Here is a 25,100-nt window from a genome sequence, read left to right as displayed (position 1 = left end):
GGCCGGGGAGAAAAAGCTGGTCAAACCCCCTCCTCAGAGGCCTGGGTTTCAGAGGCTTCCCTTCCTCTGACCAAGAGAGCAACAAACCACCAGTCCAGACTCCGACAGCTCAAAAGAAGCAACTGTGTTTCTCACTCAACACCCTCCTTTACCAGATGAAGGACACCGATTCATGGAGAGGAGACATATATTTCAGGCCATTTTTCATACACCGACAAGAAGTGAATTAGGAAATCATGTAAGTACAATACACGAGTCATCCCTTCCTATTGATCACATGTAATTTACATCTTACAGAGAAGTGAATTCTTGCATTCTCACTCCACAAGGAAAATCTCAATGATTTATTCATTTCAAATGAAAAATAGAAGGTAGATGAGAAGAATGACTTCACAGACGCATCGTTCTCGGGGCACTGGTGCGAGGCTCTCTCGCACACTGCCCGAAGGGCTCCGTGTGCAAGTCCCTCTAATTAACAAGGTGAATCAGGCAGCAGCTCTCTAATTAGTGAGCATGACAAGCCAGTGGAAACAGGCAGGCAGACTGGTACACATAGCTGGCCAACAAAGGCACGGCACATTTCAAGTGAAAAATGCAGATTTCTTCTAAATAACTATTAAAAGTAAGACGGTTGGGGGGAAAAGAACACCTAATTTTAATTCGCATGTTTCATGTGTAATGTTCATTCAGTCTCAGGGATAACCAGCTCCTTTGGTAAGACAGGGTTTGTGTCAGCCCTTTGTACAACCTTTCCAGGCAAAGCGTCACGAAAAACATGGGCATTTTTGCTTGAAATAAGAATCAACATCTTAGTTTGGGATATATGATCAATTTGTGTGTTTTAGGCTAGTAAGCAATACCTGCTATTTATCTTTATTTCTTGTTCTTCCAAAACTCAGAGATGTCTGATGGGAAACACTCTCCAGAGATTTGCTCAGTGCTGTTCAGTCCCTCGGGACACATTGCAAGGAGTCCCCATAGGACAGAAACTGCTAGCACCTGCACTCTCTAAAGAGGGGCAGAGCCCCTGCAGGGCCACACCTGGTGACCAGCTTGGCCTCAAGGTGAGTCTGGACTGCCACTGGACACAGGTTTGGCACCCTGGCCATTTGCCCTGGTTTTACCTGTCTTTGCTCATCTGCCATCTTTAATGCCTTCAAGATAGCACCTACCTTTGCCAGGCAAGCTCCCCTCTGCAACAGCCAGGCTCTGTGGGTGCAGCCTGCAGTCACCCAGAGCACAGCAGTATGTCAGTGGGGACACCACCATGCAGGTTCACCTCCTCAGTGATGCTCCTAAGGACACGACCACACCTTGCTGCCCGACAGGTTTGACTTCACTGAGGATGGTGAACGACCTCTGAGTCTTTTCTATTCCAGACACTTGCAGTGTTGCCCGAAAGGTGTTTTCTTTCAGCATCAGGGACTAGTTATTAGGTAGCTGCTGAAACAGTCTTGTGAATGGAGAACATACTGACTCAGATTCAGATACAACACACATCTACTGAATCTCCGTCCCGGACACTTTGCCGGGCACTTCCTCTGGAGCAGGAACTGATGTTACCACTGTTTATAGTTTATGGTCAGGAGGGGTAAAGAGTGTGCCCTGGGTCCCTCAGCTGGAAAATGCTGCTGGAAGCAGACAATGAACTCTGGGTTTATACCCCAACCTGCACTCTCCTCTCCTCTCCTCACTAAGACTCACGTGCCCCTGCTCTGACCTGCAGGCCAAAAAGTGTCACTTCATAAAACTCACTGCTGTTCCCACAACAGCAAACTCTAAGACCCATAAGCAGTTCAACAGTTGTTTCCAAAGAATATTTTCCCTGCCTTTCTGGAGAGAAATAAGAGGGACAGCTTAAAAATGTGGGGATCCTTGTAAGGGCGCCCCTCCCCCCAATTTTACTGTCCCTGGAACCTCGTAAAAGATTATTTCCGGGCAAATGTAAGTGAAAAAGATCTGAAAAGCAGTCACGGAGGAGGGGGGCAGTCAAAAGAAGCTAAAGGAAGCTGGGCCAACTGGGAGACTGCACAAGCCCTGTTTCACTGTGGCTTGGAGTTCCCCTCCCACACGTGCCAGGCAGCTCCCAGATTAAATTTTCTTGGGGTTTTCTCTGCAAACATCCACCCACATGCTCTCTCTTCCCTCTTCAACTCTTCACTCACGATCAGCTTCATCTATATAGTCTCCACCTTACGCACAAACTCAGCATTTAAGAGTCTCCAGTGCACACTGGCCCACAGGACAGCGGTGGCCGAGGGGACAGGGAGGGCAAGTGTGTCACTCCTGCCTCCTCCCCATCCTCCCACACGTTCCTCATCAGCTCTGCCTGCAGAAGCCTTTGTAGCCCCTCTCCTGCACCCACTCTTCCACTCATCACCCTCATCACCAACTCCCCCTAGAATAACAGCCCCCCTCCTCTGAATCCTGTAGCGATCTGATGGGGCTCTTTTGAGCCATCACCCTCTGTTTCATACGTACAGTCACCCGGGCAGCAGAACAAAACTGTGCTTTCAGCCAGTCAGACCTGGCCTCCAATTCTGCCTCTGCCAATTTCAGGCCACGATACCTTATTTCCATCATTAAGTTTCTGCTTCCTTAGCTGGAAAAAGTGGATATAACCCTCCTACCTTGAAGAGTTGTTCAGAGGGTTAAATGAGATGAAGCTGAACTAGCTTCGTGTGGTATCTGGCATATAGCAGGTGCTAAGGACTAATCTAAGAAAAATTCTTTTCATTTTGGAAACTACCTGGTATAATTTAAAAAATGATGTATTTGAATTTCATTTATGTCTGCTACCAACCCCAGGCAGGTCAGTCATGAACTAACTACGTGACCTTGTGCAGGACACCAAACCCCTCTGAGCCTCAGTTTCCTCATCCATGATATGAGGTTAACCATACCTGACTCACAGGCGTGGTTTAATGAAGCAAGAGATGCCAGAGCCCGCAGCACAGGAGTCATTCAGTAAATGTCAGTCAGAAGCAAGAACCTTGTGTGTGCCCAAACCTTCTTTGTGTGTGACAAAGAATCTGAACAGGAGGACTACTCTCAATAAATGAATATTTGTGCAAGGAATGAGAAGGGAAGAGGTGTAACAGATGCATGTACCTTAGGCAATTTTTATTCTTTATGCCTTTGGGTGAGCCACTCGCCCTTCTGGGGTCTCAGTATTTTCAATCCACAAAATGGGAGAAAATCTGTCAACCTCATTGGATTGCTTCCAGAATTAATACTTACAAAATGTAAGTCTAGGGAAAAAAGTACATCAAATTATGAAACAAGGACTATTTCAGAAACTTAGTTAATTATTTCAACTGGAGTGAATATTAGAGATAAAAGCATCTATTACATTCATTATAATCCCATGTTTTCACTTGATCAAACTTTGATGATCACTTTTTTGCTCAGATACCAAGTATTTCTGCCTTTGGCTCAGAGGCGAGCCATCTGAGGTAATTCAGGACAGCTGTTTTTACATTAAACATGGAAAATTTTAAATTTCATTAAAAAAATTACAACATGTTTTATGTGCAAATAGTTTTAAATGTCTGAGCTTTCTTACTGGAAAGTTAGTATGTGATTAAAATTCCAAAGTAAATTTTTGGGGATTTGCAAAGCATTGAAATAAACAGACTATGTTTACTTATGTTTGGAGCAGAATGGTAAATTCCCACTTTAAATAAATTATAATTTGTCTTTAGGAATATCTTTTGGCGCTAATGCCTTCTATATACATAGCTGAAATGCTTGTCTTATCTGAAGCTAACTTTAAAAAAATTAAAAAGCACTAGACAGTACTTACTCAGCCCTGCAGAACATCTATCCCTGCTGGTAGAAATTCTCCATGGCCAGAGATTCTCTACAGCGACACCAAGTTTGCCCAACCATAGTTCATATTCTTAGGGGATTGCTTTTCCAGCAACAGGTAAAGTCAGGGACCAGGGCTAAATGGTGAATCGTAACTAACAGCTTTAATTCAGAGTTCCCTGGTAGAAAGTCCAGTACAAGGTGTATTAGTTTCCTAGGGCTACCATTAAAAAGTTCCACAAACTGGGTGGCTTAAACAGAAATTAATCGTCTCCCAGTTCAGAGGCTAGAAATTCAAAATCAGGGTGTCAGCAGGATTGGTTCCCTGTGAGGGCTGTGAGCTTGTTACAGGCCTCTCTCCTAGAGTCTTGTGGCCTCAGGCATTCTTTGGCTTGTAGATGGTGTTCTCTCCTATCTTTACATCATCTTCCCTCTGTGCCTCCAAATTTCCCCTCTTTATAAAGACACCAGTCAAACCAGATTAGAGTCTACTCTAATGATCTCATCTTAACTAGATCTTCTGCAAAGAGCTATTTCCAAATAGGGTCACATTCACAGACACTGGTGGGGTTAGGACTTCAGCATCTTTGGGGGACACAATTGGGCCCATAACACAGGGAAAACTGTCGAGAGTCACTGGTTTAGAAGTAAAGTCTCCAAGGCTGCAGCTGGGCAGAGGGAGGAAGTGTGCAGCTGGCCTGCTCTTGCACTGCCTCCTGGAAGGCAGCTGGCAGAACTGCCACAGTGCAGGGTCTACCCATTGGCCCTGCAGGCTTGGAAGCTGGGTGTTGCCAACAAGTGGAGAGTGTATCCATCTCACAGGGGCTGTGTTCCATGAGGCTAGCTCTCAGGACTGCTGTAAAAACTCAGCATGCCCATTTATTGATAGAGAGGCACCATTCACAGGGAGGGTGATGCTTGGGTCTACATGATCTGCACATTCTCCCCCTCCAGGTGAACATGCAGCTGTGCAGAGAGTGTGGGTTTGTGTGTTTCAGGGCATCACAGCTTGGTCTCCATCTCCACACAGGGGTAGCCCTGCTCATAAGGTAAGGTGCTGCCAGGATTCCCTGCGGAGGGCCTAGAGTGGTCTCTCATAATCTCTCCCTGCTGACCTTGAGTGGACCAGGCATGTTTCTAAGAGACACATTTTTCTGAGATATTCCCAGGAACCCTCCTATTGACAAACTGACTCTGAAGAACTCAGCTTTGATTCAATTCCTGTAGATTTCATCATTTAGCTCTGAAGTCATTCTCTCCTCCCTCATTTCCGGGTTCTTGGGGTACCTCACTATGGTCCCCAACTACATACCCACAGCCTTCCTGAGAACATGTTTGCCTTAATTAATTCTCTCTTTAAAAATAAATAAAACCCGACCTTCTGACTGTGGTATTTTATTCAGTGCCCCTCCTGGACAAGGTCTGCTCTTCCTCTTTCACAAATAGGGGCTGACCAGACAAGCTCATCAAGACCCACCCAGCAGGCTCTGAGCAGAGCTGGCAGTGGGTGTGAATGGCCAGGAGGAGTTGGTCTTTGGTGCGATGTGCAGCGAGCTTGGGGGGACTCAGATGTGGCTAACAAACAAAGGAAGTGCTATAAGAATTCTCTTTTGGACCAGCACATTGGAGCTCCTGAAGAAAGGTCTTCAAATAAATCATTCCTCCTGTGTCACATAAAAGGTTCAAATAGATCACTGATGTCAATTATACCTCAACAAAGCCGGAAAAAATAGAGAAACTTGAGATATTTTAAAAAATAGATCACAGATTTTTCTAAGTGACAAGACAACTAGATGCACAATAAAAAACAAGTCTTATTCAAAGATCAGGAATATACATCTCTACTAAAATATAATTATTTGGGGGTAAGCTAGTATTAATGGCAAGGATCACTCAAAATGAGTAGTTGAGGGGCTTCCCTGGTGGCGCAGTGGTTAAGAGTCCGCCTGCCGATGCAGGGGACACGGGTTCGTGCTCCGGTCCGGGAAGATCCCACATGCCGCGGAGTGGCTGGGCCGCTAAGCCTGTGCGTCCGGAGCCTGTGCTCCGCAATGCGAGAGGCCACAACAGTGAGAGGCCCGCGTACCGCGCAAAAAAAAAAAAAGTCATTAAAATAGAATTATCACTAGTTTTTAAAATACGAATACCTTAAAGAAGATTCACCAGACACTGCGAGATTTAAAGATTTATTTTAAAATGTGTCTGTGATGTTTCTGTATAACAGCAGAACCTGTACAGCAGATAGAGATTCCCTTCATCCTGCCCCATAGAAATGGCAAATTCTATAACCAAGGCAAAAGATGCAGAACTAAGAAGCCATGGCAACTGGAACAAAGAATCTGTACGATCTCACCTATAAAGAGACCGACAAAGCACTGTAAAATGACAAACAGAAAGGCATGGAGGTGAAGAACATGGGGCTTTTAAGTCATGTAGCCCTGTTCGAATCCCAGCTTCCCTCCACCCTCATTACTGCTTCCTAATTACTGTCAACTTCAGTTTTCTCATCTGGTGGGCAGTTCTGCCTGATTTGGATCCCCAACCAAGAAGCCATACCAGCTGGGGAGCTTGTTCTGCAGCCCTGCCCGGGCAAGGAAGCAGATTTGAAGTCCCATCTACTGTACAGTCTAGCCTCCAGGCTAGCCCAGATAAGTGGCCTGGCTGGAGCACCCAGGGGGCTGCATGACCCCATCCTACAGTCCTACTTATAGTGGTACCTGAGCACAGAGTCACACCAGCAGTTCTGTCCACACATAGAGCTGAGCCAGTGGCCTTCTCTGGCCAGAGAACTCAGTGGGCAGTTCTCCTCATTCAAGTTCCCAGACAATAAGCTATGCTATCCTTGGAGCCTGTTCTGCCACCCCGCCCAGGCAGGGAAGCAGGTCCATGGTATAGTCCTGCCATGAGTATAGCCCTCAGTCCCACCTAACCAGACAGGTTAGCTAGAATACCTGGGAGACTGTATGGCCCACGCTACAACCCAGCTTGCAGTGGCACCCAAGCTGACAGCCCAGCCAATGGCTCTGCCCATCTGCAGACCCAAGCCAGTGGATCTGGCCAGGGATCTTGGTGAGCAGTCCTGCCTGATTTGGGTTGGCAGGCATCAAGTTGTAATGGCTGTGGAGCCCACTCTATGGCTCCTATGGTCAGGGAAGCATATTTGCAGCCCTGCCCAACTGGTGAGTATAGCATTCAGTCCCACCTGACTAGGAAGCCTGACTGGCAACTGTGGAGCCCATCCTATAGCTGTGCTTGGGCAGGGAACAAAGCCAGCAGTGCTATCTGTTTCCAGACAGCAGTACCACACACACACACACCCCTCAGAGCTTGGGCAGTAGCCTCACCCAAATAGAGACTAGGGGTGTGAAGTTGTTATATACTACATATATTGCATTATTCCATAATAAAATAAGTTTCTATAAAAAAAAAAGACTATGGGTGGATTTCTCAACAGAAACTTTGCAGGCCAGGAGAGAGCAGGATGATATGTTCAAAACATTGAAAGGAAAAACTGTCAACCAAGAATACTATACCTGGAAAAGCTGTCCTTCAGAAATGATGAGAAAAAGACTTTCTTGAACAAACAATAGCTGGGGGAGTTCATCACCACTACACCTACCTTACAAGAAATGCTAAAGGGCATTCTTCAAGTGGAAATAAAAGGATGCTAATTAACATCATAGACATGTGAATGTATGTATAAAACTCACTAGCAATGGTAAATTTATAGCCAGAGGCAGATTCTTTAATATTGAAATGGTGGTGTATAATTCACTTACAGTTCTAGTTTAAAAGTTTTAAAAAATGTATTTAAAATAACCATAAGTATAATAATTTGTTATTGGATACACAATATAGAAATATGTAAACTGGAACATCAATAACCTAAAATATATGGGGGGAAGTAAAAGCATAAAGTTTATGTGTGCTATTGAAGTTGTTATCGGCTTAAAATAGGATCTTGTAAGATATTTTATGTAAGCCTCATCGTAACCACAAAAGAAAAACCTGTAGTAGATACACAAAAGACTGTGATAAAGGAGCCAAGCATAAAGCTACACAAAGTCATCAAATCACAAAAGAAGGCAGCAACGTAAGTGAGGAACAAAGAATCTACAGTCAGAAACAATTAACGAACAGACAATAATTAAGTCCTTTCCTACCAACAATTATTATAAACATAAATGGAGTAAATTCTCCCATGGAAGACACAGAATGGCTGATGGATAAAAACACAAGACCCAAAGGGGATCAACCCCTCAAGAAGATATAACAATTGTAAATATTTATGCACCCAACATCAGAGTATCTATATAAATCAAATATTAACAGAACTAAAAGGAGAAATAAACAGCAACACAATTATAGTTGGGAACTTTAATACCCCACTCTCAAATATGTAGATCATCCATATAGATAATCAATAAGGAAACAGTGGATTTGAACAGCACTATAGACCTAATAGACATAAACAGAACGTTCCAAAAAACAACAGCAGAATACACATTCTTCTCAAGCACACAGAGAACATTTTCTAGGATAGATCATATGTTAGGTCACAAAACAAGTCTTAGCAAATTTAAGAAAACTGAAATCATACCAACTATCTTTTCCAACCACAATGGTATGAAACTAGAAATAATAGCTGGAGGAAAGCTGGACAACTTACAAATACATGGGACTTAAACTACAGACTCCTGAACAACCAATGGATCAAAGAAGAAATCTAAAGGGAAATTTAAAAAATGTCTTGAGACAAATGAAAGTGGAAAATTATGGGATACAGCAAAAGCAGTTCTAAGAGGGAAGTTTACAGTGATAAATGCACACATTAAGGGAAAAAATTAAATAAACAACCTAACTTTACACCTCAAGGATGTAGAAAAAGAGCAAACTAAGCCCAAAATTAGCAGAAGAAATGAAATAATAAAGATTAGAGCAGAAATAAATGAAACAGAGGACAGGAAAACAATAGAAAAGATTGGCAAAACCAAGAGTTGTTCTTTGAAGATAACCAAAATTAATAAACTTTTAGCTAGACTAACCAAGAAAAGAAGAGAAAGGAGCCAAATAAATACAACTACAAATGAAAGAGAAGACATTACAACTGATACCACAGAAATACAATGGATCATAAGAGACTACTATGAACAACGATACCCCAACAAATTGGACAACCAAGAAAAAATGGATAAATTCCTAGAAATATACAACCTACCAAGACTAAATCATGAAGACATAGAAAATCTGAACAGATCAACAAAAAGTAAGGATTAAATCAGTAATCAAAACTCCCAAGAAAGAAAAGCCCAGGACTATATGGTTTCACTGGTGAATTTTACCAAACATTCAAAGAAGAATTAACACCAATCCTTCTCAAACTCTTCCCCAAAAAATCAAAGAAGAGGGAATACTCCCAAACTCATTTTAAGAGACCAGAATTAACCTGATACCAAAGCCACACAAGGCCACTACAACAATTGAAAAATATAGGCCAATATCCCTGACGAATATAGATGCAAAAAATTCTCAGCAAAATACTAGCCAACTGGAATTTAACACTACATTTAAAGGATCCATGATCAAGTAAGATTTATTCCTTCTCTGCAATGACTGTTCAACATACGCAAATCAATAAATATGATACACCATATTAACAGAATGAAAGACAAAAATCATTATCTCAATAGATACAGGAAAAGCATCTGACAAAATACAAAATCCTTTCATATAAAAACTCTCACCAAACTGAGTACAGGGCTTCCCTGGTGGCGCAGTGGTTGAGAGTCTGCCTGCCAATGCAGGGGACATGGGCTCATGCCCCTGTCCAGGAAGATCCCACATGCCGCAGAGCGGCTAGGCCCGTGAGCCATGGCCGCTGAGCCTGTGTATCCGGAGCCTGTGCTCTGCAAAGCGAGAGGCCACAACAGTGAGAAGCCAGTGTACCACAAAAAAAAAAAAAACCAAAAAAACAAAATAACTGAGTACAGAAGGAATATATGACAACATAATAAAGGTCATATATGACAAGTCCATAGCTAACATCAAATTCAATGGTAAAAGATTGACAGCTTTTCCTCTAAGAATCAGGAACAAGACAAGAATGTCCACTTTCACCAGTCATACTCAGCATAGTACTGAAAGTCCTGGCCAGAGCAACCAGGCAAGGAAAAGAAGTAAAAAGCATCTGAATCATAAAGGAAGGAGTAAAACTGTCTGTTTGCAGATGACATGGTTTTATATACAGAAAACACTAAACACCACCAAAAAAATGTTAGAACTAATCAATGAATTCAATAAAGTTGCAGAATAAAAAATCAACATACAAAAATCAGTATCATCTCTAAACACTAATAATGAATTATCTGAAAAAGAAATAATGAAAACAACCCCATTTACAATAGCATAAAAACAATAAAATACTTAGGGATAAAGTTAACCAAGTAGGTAAAAAAGATCTCTACCCTAAAAACTATAACACAGTGATGAAAGAAATTGGAGAAGACATGAATAAATGGCAAGATTCTTTGTTCACGGACTGAAAGAATTAATATTGCTAAAATGTCCATACGACCCAAAGCCATCTATAGATTCAATGCAGTCCCTATAAAGATTCCAATGACATTTTTTAAAGAAATACAAAACACAATCCTAAAATTTGTTTGAAACCACAAAAGACCCTGAATAGCCAAAGCAATGCTGAGAAATAAGAATAATGCTAAAGGCATCACATGTTGTGATTTCAAACTATATTACAAAGCTATAGTAATCAAACAGTACGATACTGACATAAAAACAGATCCATAGACCAATGAAACAGAATTGAAAGCCCATAAATAAGCCCATGCATGTATGGTCAGCTAATATTGGACAAGGGTTCCAAGAATACTCAATGTGGAAAAGGTAGTCTCTTTGATAAATGGTGTTAGAAGAACTAGATATTCACATGCAAAAGAATGAAACCAGACCCCTATTTTACACTATTCACAAAAATTAGGCTGAAATGGATTAGGCTTAAATGTAAGACCTGCAACTGTAAAATAAGAAGAAAGCATAGGGAAAAACTTCTTGGCATTGGTCCTGACAACATCTTTTTTTGTTATGATACCGAAAGCACAAGCAACAAAAGCAAAAATAAACAAGTGAGACTGTACCAAAATAAAAAGGTCCTGCACAGCAAAAGAAATAATCAACAAAATGAAAAAGCAACCTATGGAATGGAAGAAAATATTTGCAAACCATATATCTGATAAGGAGTTAATATCCAAATATATAAGGAACTCACTCAACTCAATAGCCAAAATCCAAATAATCCAATTTAAAGATGGGCAGAGGACTTCCCTGGTGGTCCAGTGGGTAAGACTCCACACTCCCAATACAGGGGGCTTGAGATCAATCCCTGGTCAGGGAACTAGATCCCGCATCCCACAACTAAAGAGTTCCCATGCCACAACTAAGAAGTCTGCATGCTGCAACTAAGAGTCTGCATGCCACAACTAAAAGATCTTGCATGCCACAACAAACATCATGTGAGCCACAACCAAGATAAATAAATAAATGAATAATTTTTTTTAAATGTAAACCTTAAAAAAAAATGGGCAGAGGATCTGACTAGGTATTTTTCCAAAGACATAAAGATGGTCAACAGATATATGAAAATGTGCTCAACATCACTAATCACCAGGGAAATGCAAATCAAAACCATAATGAGCTATCACCTCACACTTGTTATAATGGCTATTATCAAAAAGACAAGAGATGACAAGTGTCAGCAAGGATATGGAGAAAAGAGAACCCTTTTGTACTGTTGGTGGGAATGTAAATTGGTGCAACCAGTATGGAAAACAGCATGGAGGTTCCTCAAAAAATTAAAAGCAGAACTACTATATTTTCCAGCAATTTCACTTCTGGGTATATACCCAAAGGAAATGAAATCATTATCTCAAAGAGATATCTACACTCCTGTGTTCACTGCAGCATTATTTACATTAGCCAAGACATAGAGACCACCTAAGTGTTCACTGATTGATGAATGGATTAAAAAAATGTGGTCTATATAATGAAATATTATTCGGCCATAAAAAGGAAGGAAATTCTGGGACTTCCCAGGTGGTCCAGCGGTTAAGACTCTGCGTTCCCAATGCCATGGGCCCGAGTATGATCCCTGGTCAGGGAACTAGATCCCACATGCCACAGCTAAAGATAGTGCATGCCACAGCTAAAGATCCCACATACCACAACTAAAGATCCCACGCGCCACAACTAAAGATCCCACATGCCACAACGAAGATCCCACGTGCAGCAATGAAGATTCCACGTGCCACAACTAAGACCTGGCACAGCCAAATAAATAAATATTTTTTTAAAAAAGGAAGGAAATTCTGCCATTTGTGACAACATGTATGGGCCTTCAGGGCATAATCCTAAGTAAAACAAGTCAGACGAGACAGAAAAATACTGTATGATCTCACTTATATGTGGAACCTTAAAAAAAAAAAATCAAACCCATAGAAACAGAGAACAGATTGGTGGTTGCCAGAGGCAGGGGGTAGGGGAAATGGGTGAAGCTAGTCAAAAGGTACAAATTCCTAGTTATAAGATAAATAAGTTCTGGGGATGTAATGCACAGCATGGTGACTATAGTTAGCAATACTGTATCGTATATTTGAAAGTTGCTAAGAGAGTAGATCTTAAAAATTCTCATCACAAAAAATTATAACTATGTGAAATTATGGATGTTAACTTATGGTAATCATATCGCAATATATACATATATCAAATCATTATGTTGTACACCTTAAACTTATGTGTCAATTATATCTCAATAAAACTGTAAAAATGTTCAGAATTCTTTAGGTATCATCAACTGTACTGTAAAGACTATGTTCCATTAGTCTGTAATGGTCAAAGTCAATTACAGTGGCTGAAATCTAAGGACACTGGCATGACCCTATGGCTGTGGGACCCAAGACTCAGGTCAGCAGGGCCTTGTCTCTATGTGAACATTTTAAACCCTCACTGTCTTTACAGCTTCTCTGACTTTTCACATATTCTTTCTTTCTGTTATATAAACACTATATGCCTATTCTTCATCTCCACTTGCATGTTTAATAGTCAAGTCAAAATTAACACGTCTGAAGCCAAGCTCCTGAAATTCTCCCCCAAACCTGCCCTGGCCACAACTTACCCATCCCAATTAAAGGCAGCTCAATTCTTTCTGGTGCTCAAGTGAAAAAGCTTAGAGTCACTCAGTTCTTCTTTATCTCAAACTCTATACCCAGTCCATGAACACGTTTTGTCAGTTCAGCCTCCAAAATATATCCAGAATCCAATCATTTCTCTCTCTCCTTCTACCACTGCCACCCTGGTGCAGGTCCCCATCTTCTCTCTGGGGATTACTGCAACGGCCCCTAATCAGCCTCCTTGCTTTCACCCAGACCCCTTATGGTAATTCTCAACATAGCCTGACCAATTAAGTCAGAGCGTAACCCTTCCATTGGTCGAAACTCTCCAGTGGTATCCCATCTCACCCAGAGTAAAATCTGTATATGTTGGAGTCTTAGATTTATTTGTTTGCTGTATTGTTGTTTTTAGTTCCCTGCTGTGTTTTTGTGGGAGATGACAGTGGCCTGCAGTAAATAGTAGGGATGGAGATGGAGAGGGGTTGATAGACAAGAGAGATGAAACAGGGAAAGGGAAAAAAAGTATTTAGTCAAACCTAACAAAACATTTTCATTACAGTAACTTCTATCACTTCTTAGCTTAAAGTCCTCCCTTCTCCAGAGATCTGATGAATATTCGGTTGAGATTTTCACATGCTTCTTTCTTACAGCGTGAACATTTTTTTTTTGTCTCCTGTTACCACCTCTAAGATGCAAAGATCCCATGAAACTTTGCTTCCATTGAGCCAAAAAGGCTTTAGAGAAGAGAGGTGGGGCAGGAGGAGGGAAGTGTCATTTCCCCTTTTGATGCCAGCCCACCTTTGTGTGCTACAATAAATCTGTATTACACTGACTACCAACTTATTTATTCTTTAGATTTATACAGAATCAGGAAAATACAATTAATGAGTATTTATTAATCAACAATTATCTTCTTTTAGTCAGAGCCAAGATAAACAATTTGTAACTATCAATGACTTATAGAAGAATATTCAACAAAGATACTAAAATCTATCAGTTCATTTTGAACACCTCCAGTATCTGATCAGTAGAAAGATTTATCATATTTTCACCACTTTCATAAGTCCCACATTGAAACCTTAATTTATTTTAGTAGACCCTCCTAAATACATAAAGAATTCCTTCCTACTCTCAAATTACAAACTCACTCACTATAAGAGAGATTTAGGAGAAAACTGACCACGCTTATTGACATTAAGAATGGAAATAATGGCACTTACTTAAAAAAAAATGTAACTGGAGGGGGGAAACATTTTTAAGAACATACTAAGCAGCATCTCATTATTCAATTAAGATGATATCCTTAAAATAAACAAATGGGACCTAATGAAACTTAAAAGCTTTTGCACAGCAAAGGAAAATATAAACAAGACGAAAAGACAACCCTCAGAATGGGAGAAAATATTTGCAAATGAAGCAAACTGACAAAGGATTAATCTCCAAAATTTACAAGCAGCTCATGCAGCTCAATATCAAAAAAACAAACAACCCAATCCAAAAATGGGCAGAAGACCTAAATAGACATTTCTCCAAAGAAGATATACAGATTGCCAACAAACACATAAAAGGATGCTCAACATCACTAATCATTAGAGAAATGCAAATCAAAACTACACTGAGGTATCACCTCACACCGGTCAGAATGGCCATCATCAAAAAATCTACAAACAATAAATGCTGGAGAGGGTGTGGAGAAAAGGGAACCCTCTTGCACTGTTGGTGGAAATGTAAATTGATATACAGCCACTATGGAGAACAGTATGGAGGTTCCTTAAAAAACTACGAATAGAATTACCATATGACCCAGCAATCCCACGACTGGGCATATACCCTGAGAAAACCATAATTCAAAAAGAGTCATGCACTGCAGTGTTCATTGCAGCTCTATTTACAATAGCCAGGACATGGAAGCAACCTAAGTGTCCATCGACAGATGAATGGATAAAGAAGATGTGGCACATATATACAATGGAATATTACTCAGCCATAAAAAGAAAGGAAATTGAGTTAGTTGTAGTGAAGTGGATGGACCTAGAGTCTGTCATACAGAGTGAAGTAAGTCAGAAAGAGGAAAGCAAATACCGTATACTAAACACATATATATGGAATCTAAAAATTTTTTAAAAAATGGTTCTGACGAACCTAGGGGCAGGACAGGAATAAAGATGCAGACATAGAGAATGGACTTCAGGACATGGGGAGGGGGAAGGGTAAGCTGGGCGGAAGTGAGAGAGTGGTATGGACATATACACACTACCAAATGTAAAACAGATAGCTAGGGGAAGCAGCTGCATAGCACAAGGAGATCAGCTCGGTGCTTTGTGACCACCTAGAGGGGTGGGATAGGGAGGGTGGGATGGAGACGCAAGAGGGAGGAGATATGGGGATATATGTATATGTATAGCTGATTAACTTTGTTATAAAGCAGAAAATAGCACACCATTGTAAAGCAATTATACTCCAATAAAGATGTTATAAAAAAAAGGATATCCTTATAAATCAGAAAGCTCTTTAACAGGCTGAAAGGAAAGGTATTTTCCACGCAAATGAGAAATTAAAAATAGATATTCAAACAAGGCTGCTTTAGTCATCTCGACACCAATTAGTGATACACTGCTTAATTTACATATAAGCTGAGTCTGGGGAAGTATAACTGTATCTTGCTTAGCATTAGGTTTTTTATTTCTTTGGGAAAATGGGAGTTTTTACATATCTTTGGGCAATTGGCTGCACAGATGGAAAACAGTGCCCCAGATGCAAGCTTGCTATGTGCCCTACCGGAAAGGAAGGGAGCAACCAAAGTCAGCCTCAACCCCACAGAAGGCCCCAACTGGGGTCCCCAGTCATGCTTGGTTTTATCCAGACATGTCTTATCCAAACAAGCTCAGAGGCCAAGGCTGGATCCAAAAGTCTTCTCAATGTAAACAAAATCTTTTAACAATTTTTACCTTTCAGAGGGCACCACCAACTTAGTGACAGAAGCTAGACAGATCTGTACAGAGTAGAGTTTCTTTTCCTTTATTTTAGGTTTTCCTCTCTTAATTACTCATATTCTACATTCCAGGGTTCAGTGACCAAGAACATTTACACAACACCAGGAACCCTGATCAGATGCTCTTCCCACCTTGCCTTCCTTATTCTGGACCTGCCACACCTACTCTCCTTCCTATCTGCCAAATGTAAGTCACATCTCAGCTAGTACTCTCAGTGGTCCTTGATGACAACCTGATGACAGCTAGACCTGCACGCTCCTGCAGGTCAGCATCACTCAGTGCCCACTCAGGAGAGTTCACATGACCCCATCTTACCTACCCCTTCTTGGTCTACTCCACATCTCAGTGAAACCAACCTGAAATCTCATACCTGGGAACGGATTGGTGCACCTTCCAAGCCCAGAGTTTCCTGTGCTCTGTGACCTCCAGATTATGGATAAAGATGTTAAAAAACGTAACTCTCCTGACACCAGTAAGGCTCCCAATGGCTCATCCCTATCCTCATGTTTCTTTCAGCCAGCTTTCTACACATGCCAAGACATCATCCCCCACTCTCACTGAAATGGATTTTTAAAAAACATTCTCCATGTGAAATGTTGTCAGTGTCACCAGCTTGAGCCCTGCAGCTGCTTATGATACGTAGGGACATCCAGAGTCTGATTCCTTCCTTCCCTCCTTCCCTCAATCCCCTTTCCCTTTCTTCCTTCAATGATTTTTTATGTGCTGGGAACTGTTACAGCTCTTAGTTAATTAATTTTTAACGTAAAAAAATCTTAACATGATGCCATACTATTTGTTTCAAGTTCTTTGTCTTTTGTTTTAGTTGTGTAAGAAATAAAGTATTACCACTAGAGGTGAAGCCCCCATTTTCTTCCTGCATCCCAACCTCCACTTCTCCTCCAGAGGTGATTGGAATTTGGTGTGTATCCTTTCTGTTCACGCTGTTACATCTTTATAACTTCTGTATATATATTTTTAAAGAGTTTATAGTATTATTTCCTTTACTTTTTTTTTTTCAATTTGGCTGCACCAGGTCTTAGTTGCGGCACACAGGATCTTTGTTGCCGCATGCAAGATCTTCATTGCGACATGAGCGATCTTTTAGTTGCAGCATGCAGGCTCTTAGTTGCGGCATGCGGGATCTATTTCCCTGACCAGGGATTGAACCCAGGCCCCCTGCATTGGGAGTGCGGGGTCTTAACCAATGGACCACCAGGGCAGTCCCTCCCTTACTTTAAAACTTTGCATTATGTCATATTGTACATTACCATTCAACATGTTTTCCCTTTCATCAGTACATTCTCAAGATTTATCCATGTTGATGTACATAGACCTAGTCAATAATTTTAACTGCTTTATATTAATCTATTATACAAAATAGGTCAGGTTTTAAACTCATTTTCCTATTGATGGACACACAGGTTGTTTCCCTTTTTTATCACCACTAATTGTGCGGCAATACAGACCCTGATATGTCTCCTTATGCATACGTTCAATACCTCAAGGGCTTATAACTAGGTTTGGGATGGCTGGTTCAAAAACAGTGCATGTGGGCTTCCCTGGTGGCTCAGTGGTTGAGAGTCCTTCTGCTGATGCAGGGGACATGGGTTCGTGCCCCGGTCCGGGAAGATCCCACATGCCGTGGAGCGGCTGGGCCCGTGAGCCATGGCTGCTGAGCCTGCGCGTCTGGAGCCCGTGCTTCGCAATGGGAGAGGCCACAACAGTGAGAGGCCCGCGTACCACAAAAAAAAAAACAAAAAAAAAGCAAAACAGTGCATGTATTCAATTTTCAGTAGATATTACCTTCCAAAACAAAATTGGCTGTTCTCATTTGTACTCTGACTTACAGAGTGACTTCTTGTCTCCCCAATACGCTTCAAAGAATCGTAAGATTTTTAAAAATTTTGACAATATGATGGTCATGAAATATTTCATTGTTTTAATTTTGAGTTCCCTAATTATTGGTGAGTTGAGCATCTTTTCACATGCGTATTGGTCACTAAAGCATCTTCCTCAGACAACTATCTATATCTTTTGCCATTTTTTTCTATGGCGTTTCTTTATTTTATTTTTCTAATTTATTCTAGATACAAATCTGGTCATTTATGGAGGCTTAAAAATCCTTTCGGAAATGGGCTTGCATTTTAACCTTAGTTTTTGTGACTTTTGTTCTTATGAACTTTACATTTTATTTCAGTCTAATTTATCAATTATTTCTTTTAAATATGCTTTCTGGATACTTCTGCTTTAAGAATATCAAGATAGGGTCCTCTATTTTCTACTAAAAGTCTTAAGGTTTTACTTTCCTTATTTTGGCCTTTAATTCATGTTGAATATATTATTGTATATGAAGTAAAGTAGACGTTCACTTTTCTTTTTTCAAGACAAGTCAATTTTCAAGAAAAAGAACTAAGCAAAGCACTTCCACCTCAAGTAATGGTGGGCTAGGTCCCAGTAACCCTACCATAAAAGGCAATTAGAAAATCTGGAAAATAAAAATAAAACCTGCTTGAAAGCACCAAAGAGCTCCACCATGATAGTAAAGAATTAGCAGGATAGAAAGAAAAAAAAAAAAAAGAATTACAAAGATAGGATCTGGGAAAGGATGGAGACCCTGGGAGTAGAGCATACATTTGGGACCACTTTCCTCCAGGAGGCATTTGCCAGTTCTGAGGTGGAGAAACTGAAAAGCCAAGAGATTAAGCTATGATTTTGACAGCCTTGAATGTGAGAGGGATTTGTGTTCAGGCCTGCCAAGTAAGGAGAAGACCAGCAAGCCTCCATCACTTTGGGATGGGACCACAAAAGTCTATATCCTGGGCATAAGTATGAACCATAGGTAGGCTCTTTCAAGGATTTCAACTCAACTACAAATTCTCTCAAGTAGTAGTCCTGGATGAAATTTTATTAAATTTTATTAAAGTAGTCCTGGATGGCTAATGTCCCTATCTACATGGCAGAAGCAAAAACATGATCCGAGGCCTCACAACTTTCTGTGAACAATATTGTACACACAATGTCCAAACCACAATAAAAATTAAGCAGACCACAAGAAAACAAGACAACATGAATGAAAATCAACAGAAATAAGAGTAAAGAGAAAAAGACACATGGGGGCTCCAGACATTGAAGCTATCAGACAGACTTTAAAATAACTATACTTACTATGTTCAAGAAGATGAAAGATAAGATTTGTGAATTTTAGCAGTGATCTGACAATGAAAAGAAAAAATATTCAAAAATTGAAAAATAAAATAACCCGAACTAAGAATCCAGTGAGTGGATTATTTAGCCTATACACAGATAGAGAATTAAGGAACTGGAAAATAAAGCAGAAGAAAATATTCAGACTTAATCATGGAGAGATAACAGGTTGGAAAAATTTGAAGAAAGGGCAAAAGATATAGAAGACAAAAATGGTCTAACACACCAGTAACTGAAGTCCAAGAAGAAAGGAGAATGATAATAATGACTGAGAATTTATCAGAATTATTAAAAAACATCAATCCATCAACTCAGGAAGCCCTAAGAACAACAATGACAGTAAGTACAAAGAATCCATACCTAAACCTATCATAATGAAACTATTAAACAAAAGACAAAGAGAAAAAATTTAAACTGGACAGAGAAGAAAGACAGATTGCCTTTAAAGAAGCAACAGTTAGACTGATAGATGACTTCTCAACAGAAACAATGAAGCCAAAAGACAGGGAGATAATACCTTCAAAATGCTAAAAGAAAATGACTGCCAAGCTAGAAGTCTATATCCAGTACATGGGCCTTCAAGAATGAAGGTGAAATAGAACATTTTCATACCAAAAAAAAAAAAAAAAAGAAGAAGAAAATATTTAATGCCAGTAGAGTTGCACTAAAGGAAATAGTAAAGAATGTTTTTCAGACAAAAGGAAATAGTCCCAGATGAAGACAGAAAGGAATAAACAGTAATATATATGTGGGTAAATCAAAATGAATATTGGCTGCATCAAACATAATAATAATGTATTGTGGGGATTACATTATATAGAGAATAGAAATATTGGGCAACCATGGCATTTAAGCCAGTAAGGGGGTAAAAAGAGTTTAAAAACGATCATACTTGCATTTTTCTGGGAGGAGATAAAGGGATTGATTAATATTAGTATTATATAAGTCAAGTACACATGTTGTAACAGTAAAGGATACACACTAAAAAAAAGTGTTTAAAAGAGTGTATAACAGGCTAACTGAGGAAATGAAATTATAGAAAATACTTGATTAATCCAAAAGAAGGCAGGAGAGAAGAAAAGGGGGAACACATATCCCAGGAATGCAAGGATTCTTCAATATACTCAAATCAATCAATGTGATAAACCACATTAACAAATTGAAGGAGAAAAACCAAATGATCATCTCAATAGATGCAGAAAAGGCTTTTGACAAAATTCAACACCCATTTATGATAAAAACCCTCCAGAAAGTGGGCATAGAGGGAACCTACCTCAACATAATAAAGGCCATATATGACAAACCCACAGCCAACATCATTCTCAATGGTGAAAAACTGAAACCATTTCCTCTAAGGTCAGGAACAAGACAAGGTTGTCCACTCTCACCACTATTATTCAACATAGTTTTGGAAGTTTTAGCCACAGCGATCAGAGAAGAAAAAGAAATAAAAGGAATCCAAATCAGAAAAGAAGAAGTAAATCTGTCACTGTTTGCAGATGACATGATACTATACATAGAGAATCCTAAAGACGCTACCAGAAAACTACTAGAGCTAATCAATGAATTTGGTAAAGTAGCAGCATACAAAATTAATGCACAGAAACCTCTTGCATTCCTATACACTAATGATGAAAAATCTGAAAGAGAAATTAAGGAAGCAGTCCCATTTACCACTGCAACAAAAAGAATAAAATATCTAGGAATAAACCTACCTAAGGAGACAAAAGACCTGTATGCAGAAAATTATAAGACACTGATGAAAGAAATTAAAGATGATACAAATAGATGGAGAGATATACCATGCTCTTGGATTGGAAGAATGAACATTGTGAAAATGACTATACTACCCAAAGCAATCTACAGATTCAATGCAATCCCTATCAAACTATCAATGCCATTTTTCAGAGAACTAGAACAAAAAATTTCACAATTTGTATGGAAACAAAAAAGAGCCCGAATAGCCAAAGCAATCTTGAGAAAGGAAAACGGAGCTGGAGGAATCAGGCTCCCTGACTTCAGACTATACTACAAAGCTACAGTAATCAAGACAGTATGGTACTGGAACAAAAACAGAAATACAGATCAATGGAACAGGATAGTAAGCCCAGAGATAAACCCACACACATATGGTCACTTTATTTTGATAAAGGAGGCAAGAATATACAATGGAGAAAAGACAGCCTCTTCAATAAGTGGTGCTGGGAAAACTGGACAGCTACATGTAAAAGAATGAAATTAGAACACTCCCTAACACCATACACAAAAAAGAAGGTGTGGTTTTATTTGTAATTACCCTGCCTGGAGTTTTCAGTCTTCATGAATCTATGGCTTGATGTCTTTTAAACAAATTCTTAGCTATTATTATCTCTTTAAATATTATTTCTGTCACATTCTCTCACTCCTCTTTTTGGAATCTAATTATATATATGTTGAACTTTCTCAATATATCCATATATATTTTACCCTTTCTTCTGTATTTCCCCTTCTCCCTTTAGTTCATTTTGGGCATTTTTTTTCCTGGTTTACCTTCTAGTATCTTGCTATTCAGATGTAACACTGGCATCACCCGGGAGCTTGTCTGAAATGCAGAATTTCAACCCCAACAAGGCCTACTGAATCACTGATAAAGGAACATTGAGATCTCCAACTATAACTGTAGATTTTTCTATGTCTTCTTGCAGTTGTATCAGTTTTTGCTTCGTATGCTTTGAAGCTTTGTTATTTGGTATATAAACATTTAGCATAGTTAATCCTTCTTGTCTAAATGACTATTTCATCATTATGAAATAATAATCCCTGTTATTATTTTTTCTCTGAAATCTATTTGGTCTGATATTAACACTGCCAACCCAACTTTCTTTGAACTAGTGTTAGCATGGCATATCTTTTCTCATTCTTTCACTTTTAACTCATTTGTGTCTTTGTATTTGAAGTGTGTTTCTAGTAAATAACATATAGTTGGGTCTTGCTTTTTTCTCCACTCTGAGATTCTCTGCCTTTTCATTGAGTTATTTAGACCATTTACTTTTAATGTGTTGTTGATATGGTTAGATTTAAGTTTATCATCTCATTACTTGTTTTCTATTTGCTCCTTCTGTTCTTTGTCCCCCTTTCCCTCTTTCTGTCTTCTTTTTGAAATAATTAAATGTTTTATGATTCCATTTTATCTCCTCCTCTGGCTTATTATACAGAACTCTTTGTTTTGTTATTTTAGTGTTGCTCTAGGGTTTATATATATATTTAACAATCTGCCTTCAAATGGTATTGTGCCATTTCATATATAGTATAAGAATCTTATAATAGTATACTCCTATTTCTCCCATCAAGACCTTTATGATGCTGTCATACATTTAGTGTTAGTTTACATAACTCTATAACCTTGCTTGTCTGACTCTGCTATGCATTGCTTCTGCAGGCTCTTTCTTATGATGTCTTCCTTTTGTGTATATTTTGAGTATGTTTTTGTTTGTTCAATTTTACTGTATGCTCATATTTTTCTAGAACATCATCTAGGAAAATTCTTTGAGCTCCTGAGGAAGGTGGGTTCCTACAGAGAGAGATTTTTCACTTCTTTCTGTCTATTGTTCTGGAGTACTACCAGAAGGGTAACATTCTACACTAAAACTTCAGTAAATCTCAGGTTGAGATTTTTTCAGACCATCTAGGTAGTGTGAATTTTGGGTGCAAACTTGTATAAAGATTTGACTTGTTTGTGGTTACAAATATTCAGGAGAGATTGCTTCCCATACTATTTTATCACTACATTTCAAGATTGGTAATTTTCCATGAAATTCCCTGGGGTAGGAGGGTGGGTTTATTTCTAGTTTGTCCTTGCTTTAAGGGTGTAATCTCTGAGGTCTCAGTTTTATGATGGAGGTCTCCTATTAGACTTCCAATTTTGGATGGGCCCCAAGCTGTGTCCTGCACTCCACAGCCAAAAAGGAAATAAAAATCAATATTTAAGTTCATCTTATTTAGCAAATGGCCTCAACATAAAGGGGAAGAATCTGTGTTTCCCTTTCTGAGTTTCTCTCTTTACTTGGTTTTTGGTTTGAGTCCTTCTTACTTTCTTGCCAGCTCATTGATTCATTTAAAATTTTATATTAAACTTGTTTTCATATAGCATTTCTAGTTGTTTTCAGTAGGAAGGTTGCCCAGGTTATCTCAACCATTGCACTGTTAATCATGGACATCCTCTATCTAGAGTGATGTTTCTGAAACACCAACCATATCATTTCGCTTTACTCCTTAACCATCTTTAATGGCTTCCCACTGTTTTCACAATCACATGGAAACTCCTTAGCTTGATACCTAAAGACTTTCTGATCTGAACCTCTCTAGTCTTACTGTCTGCATGGCATTCTCACATCTCTTTGTTTTTTGTGTGTAATCTCTTCTCTCAGCTTAGGCACCGGTTTTCCAGGAAGCCACCCACAATTCAGTCTGGGTACATGCTCTTAGTCTGTTCACACACACAACAATGCTTACCTTCGCTACACTGTAAATCATCTGTTTGTTAGATCAGTCCTGACAGAAACCACAGAATATATTTTTCTAGCATAGACTTTAGCCCATAATAGGTATTCAACAGGCGTTTCTTGAATGAATGAATGAACAAACCATTATTGCTATGGTTCAGAAGTTACAGAGTGTTAGAATGGACAAAGGAGACTTCATAAAGGATAGGAGATTTTAGCCAGAATACATCATAAGATTTGAACTTAGAAAAGATTTAGATGACCTTAATATGATACTAATTTTCAAAAAAGTTCAAAGTCTTAAAATTTCTCACAAATCATGTATTCTGAAACATTTCTGCAGAAAAACTTAGGCAGTGAAATTGAAAAAGCATTGTCTTCACAGGCTTGCATCTTTCTAACAAAATTCTGAACAGCACAGACTTGCCCATTTCTGACTTGCTTAGAAAAACAACACATGGCAGGTCAGGTCTCATGGAGCAGCGCAAAATGAAGGAAGAATTTGCTTTGGAAGATGGGATGGAATTGGGGAAGGAGGAGGAGATATGGTCCTTTTTTATAAACACGATGATGATTTGTGCTGGAGTTGACCTAAATATAATTTAGTTAGTAGCATCAATCTTTACTAATACTGGTTATAAAGAATGGTTCTTACTTTTTCTCCTCCCTTACAGAACGGCCTACCAGCTGCATTTTCATCCTCCACAATAACCAAAACAGTCCGATTTGAAATATAAACCCAAGAAAGACAAAAATTCCAACCGAGACAAGAAATCATATGCAAAGACATTCATTTTCACTGTTATTGTTCCAGCTGTTATACTGTTAATTGATACAACCTATTTATTCATAAATAAATATATTCATAGCAAATATATGGATAATCAAACCTAATGTAACCGTCTGTCTAAAGATTTAAATTCCTTCAACCTTAGAAAATTCTTAAATGCAATTATTATTCAGTGGCTGGAAAGAATCTTTCTTAGCTTACAGTACTTTCTGCATTTTGGTGAAGGTAAAATTTCTTAATTTGGGGTGGATTAGGACGTTTTCATGCTATACAGTTGAAGGGTCAAAATTAATTAAGGATACATGATACCATTCAATTATTGTGCTAATACATTTATCTGGTGGCCACTATAATGTCCCCCCAAAGCTCCATACATTTGATGGCATTTAAAATGTTGTATATTAAAATTTCTATACTGCTACTCACTAAAAACCAAGAACAAATAAAGCAACTTCAACATCCAAGAGATGAACATTATAAAATGGTGTGATCAAAGCTAAATGATGCTGAATCACAGCTATCCACTCTGTATGCCAATCTCCTCGAGACATCTGGCAGTTCGACCCCTGCCAGTTGCCAAGGCTATATTTAAATGGAGGCTGCTTTAAAATGGATTTCTGCATCACAAGTAGGTGCCCAC

Source organism: Lagenorhynchus albirostris, chromosome 19 (genome assembly GCF_949774975.1).
Source record: "Lagenorhynchus albirostris chromosome 19, mLagAlb1.1, whole genome shotgun sequence".
NCBI lineage: Eukaryota > Metazoa > Chordata > Mammalia > Artiodactyla > Delphinidae > Lagenorhynchus > Lagenorhynchus albirostris.
Note: the sequence above shows the minus strand (reverse complement) of the source record.